This window comes from Marmota marmota, unplaced genomic scaffold, assembly GCF_001458135.2.
Source record: "Marmota marmota marmota unplaced genomic scaffold, marMar, whole genome shotgun sequence".
Taxonomy (NCBI): domain Eukaryota; kingdom Metazoa; phylum Chordata; class Mammalia; order Rodentia; family Sciuridae; genus Marmota; species Marmota marmota.
Genome location: NW_026008353.1, coordinates 1 through 3676, shown reverse-complemented (window position 1 = coordinate 3676; position 3676 = coordinate 1). Strand labels below are relative to the sequence as shown.

At 34.5% G+C, this 3676-nt stretch overlaps 1 long non-coding RNA gene across 1 annotated transcript; it reads left to right on the top strand.

Annotated features, from left to right (window-relative positions):
• Window positions 1–216: 216 nt before the first annotated feature.
• On the top strand, window positions 217–3641 carry LOC107134721. Its single transcript, XR_001502463.2, has 2 exons — window positions 217–972; window positions 1969–3641. It is a non-coding gene; the product is annotated as an uncharacterized LOC107134721 (long non-coding RNA).
• The last annotated feature ends 35 nt before the right edge of the window (window positions 3642–3676 follow it).

Here is a 3676-nt window from a genome sequence, read left to right as displayed (position 1 = left end):
AGAGGAAGAAAGTTTAGAGCAGAAAAAGCCATCAGGGGAAAAGTTACAACAGGAGACTGCTACTAACACCTTTCTATCACCAGAGGGCGTGAGTGTCCAACCAACAGTGCCACCTCCATATGCTGGGAGGCTCCCAACCCCCGCAGTTGATAGTTGGAATCCTGAGACAGGATCTCAAATATTAACATGCCCTGTATTTGAGCAGGCAGGAGGGCAGCGAATTCACCATACTTTAAGTTTCAAAAAAGTGAAGCAGCTAAAAGAGGCTGTAACAACCTATGGTCCTCAAGCACCCTTCACTGTAAGCATGGCCCCTTCGGCTGTGGCTCTCAACAATTCTTATCTATAGATGAGTTGTCTTTTATGTCCTCATGGAAAACTTTTATTTCAACAGAAGGAAAAGTACTTTTGATTTGACAGAGTGATCTTGAAGCGTAAAGAATTAACAAATTTTGTAATGCCTACTTTTTAAATAGAAATTTACTTGAAAGAAAAAAAAACATAGTTTTTTTCTCTTAAAGGTAGAGACTAATAGTTCTTGAGATTCTATTAGTTGGTACCTAGCAAGCAGTGTCTTTGTTGTGCTATATCATATGACAGGGGAAATTGTATTATTTTATTCATTTCCCTGTAGGTCTAGAGAATTGAAGTATCTACAACATATAGAAAATTTTGTCTGTGGCAATAAGATTCTTCTACAATATACTGATACTTTGCTTCCCATACAATTCCCATATCATAGGCTTCCAGATCACTCAATTGCTATATTATTGTTCTCTTACAACACTGAAACTGAGAAATAACTTCTTTAATTTCACCAGATTTATATGAATTTGCAGTTTCAGGAATCAGTGACATTCAGGGATGTGGCCATTGCTTTCTCTCAGCAAGAGTGGCAAAGTCTAGATTCTTCTCAGAGAGACTTGTACAGAGATGTGATGTTGGAGAACTATAGGAATTTGGTCTCACTGGGTAAGTTTACCTCTCTTAAATAACTTAAAATGTATTCCCTGAAACTTTGTCCATTATAAATTTTAGGGATGTCTTAAGTGAACACAATTGATTCTCCATGATCCCAAAGAGTCTAGCTTTGTTAGGCTAGAAAGGATGAAACAAGATTAGAATTCCATTATGGTATAAACTCTGACAGAGAGGCCAGGTTTCCTATTGTGTTTATGCTCAAAATTGCTATAAATAAATACTCTATTAAAGTCTGACCCATATATAGGCAGAACAGCTAGACAAAGAGTCCTGATATTTTTCAAATATCTGAAGAGCCTGTACAAATGGTGGATTGTATAAACCGGAATCATTTAAAACAATTTACCTTATTTTATTTCTTAGAACATAATTAATCTGATTGTATAGATAAAATGAATATCTCCTCAACTTTGTATTTAAGATTAAATGACTATCTTATAGATGGAAATGACTCAGGAAACTTTTTTTTTCCTCAGCAAAATGACCATTGTAATGTGAATAGTTTATGCTGTGCTTATCATGTATGAGTCACTATTGTAGAATCTTTAATAGATACTTATATTAACTGATTTTTATCCTTAGGATCACCTTTAAGACAGGTACTATTTTTACAGTCATTTTAAATGACAGTGCTCTTTAAGTAAATTACATACTACTTAATAAGATCACATGGCTGATAAGTAGCAAAAGTAAAATTGAACCCAGGCACTTTGTTTCTGCATTCTGTGTTCTCAGTTGCATAGTCATACTTTCTGTTAAAGACACAGAAGATAAATATGTAGATAAGTAGGTATGTAGATAGATACATAGATTTCATTTAAAATAAAACCATTTCCCTGCCTGTCTGGTTACTTGAACTCCTTTTCCCTTTTTTGAAGTATTTATCAAAATTGTTTTAGCCTTTATTAAAAATTAACCAAAGCTCAAGGTATTTTTGAATTAATATTTTTCTTTGCTTTATTATTTGGCATGCTTATTTATAAGCAGGGCATTCTCTTTCTAAACCACATGTGATTACCTTATTGGAACAATGGAAGGATCCATGGGAGACAGGGAGGAAAGATAAAAGAAGACGATGTGCAGGTAAGAGTGAGTCAGGTGTGGAAACCATCACTGTTGGAAACAGCCCAGGTGGTCAGGGAGGAGGCATATCCCTAGGGTGGTTGGAAGTTTTCCTTCAAAGACCTGTGTGGAAAAGGCCTGAGACTTGGGGAAGAAATAGATATCTCACCAAACTTTCCAAAGGAGCCTCATGTTTACCCATTTTAACCCTTATTTGCCTTCTCTTATTTCTCTCTCATTTTATTTGGGGTTTACATTCTTTCCTAGTATAATTTTTCATCTGTATTTTGAATTTGCATCCAGCTTGTCTTTTACATTTAGATTTATTTATATATCCTGAGGTAGTAATATTGGATCAGGCCCAAGAACGAGAAGTAAGGGCTCAAGGCATTTGATTATGTAGAACATCTTAAGTAGGGTGAACAAATACCTTGAGGTAGGAATGAGCTCTGTCAGGAGCAATAAGTGATAGCAGATTAATAGGGAAGAATAAGAATAAAAAAGGAAGCTAGAGGAGGAGCCAGGTTCTATATAGTTTTTTAATTAATTGTCAAGTATTTGAATTATTTCTCTAAAAGTGACTAGTGGCTATGATCTAATTTATGTTTATCTAATTTTTAAATTTTAAAAATTTCTGTGATATATGAAATAGATACTAGAAAAACACATTAAAATATACAGTTTGATGAGTTATTATAATGGTTCAGAAGATTAAACATTTATAAAAAAATAATGTCAGCCTTCCAGAAAAGTTAAAAAATTATACAAAGATTTTTCATATATCCCTCTCCAAATGAGGAAATAAAATTTTCCTACTATTGCTGAAGTCTTTCACATGCCTCTGTCGAATTATAAACCCTTTTCCTCCCTCCCTAATTAACCATTTAGCCACTTCAAACTTTTCTAGGTATCCCATATCTCCCACTTTCACACGTTCTTCTCAAATTAGCCTACTAAACATTTTGTTGATTACCTGTTGGGGTTTTTGGGTTCTTGGGTTTGTCAAGTAATTTCACACTGCTCTCTTTTCTTTTTCCTGCACAAATATGTAGACCACATAAACCTCAGCTGTATTATCTTGCATCCTCCCACTAATAAAGAGTTTTTAAGAGTACCTTTCCCCGTAGTTTGGGGGTATATGTTGTGTATAGATTTTTTTGTAGTTTTGCTCTATTGTTTGCTTTGTTTTATGGAAGTTATTTGGTTAAATTAAAAAACAGTCCTAGTACTTCCACCTTAATTCTAATTTCTATTTTAGATAATTGCTGTGGATGTTTGTAGAGGGTAGTCTGAATGGGGACAAGAGTAGTAGAAACTGTGGGTGATAGCATTTGGTTTAGAACATGAATGGTTCCAAAATGGCGAGAAGGTATAGTTTTCATGATATGATATGGAGGCAAAGATGGAAATCAACAGGTTCTGGCTTAAGAAGCTGAAAGGGTAACAGTTGCCTGAGATGATAATGAGAAGGTAGATCTAAAGATACCTGCTTTACCTATGTTAATTTGGAGATGATTACTAATCATCCAGTGAGAGATGCTGAGTAGGCTGTTGAATATGCAGTTCCAGAATTCAGGGAACATTTAGGCTCATGTACAGAAAAAAAAAAAAAAGGAAAAAGAAAAAAGAAAAG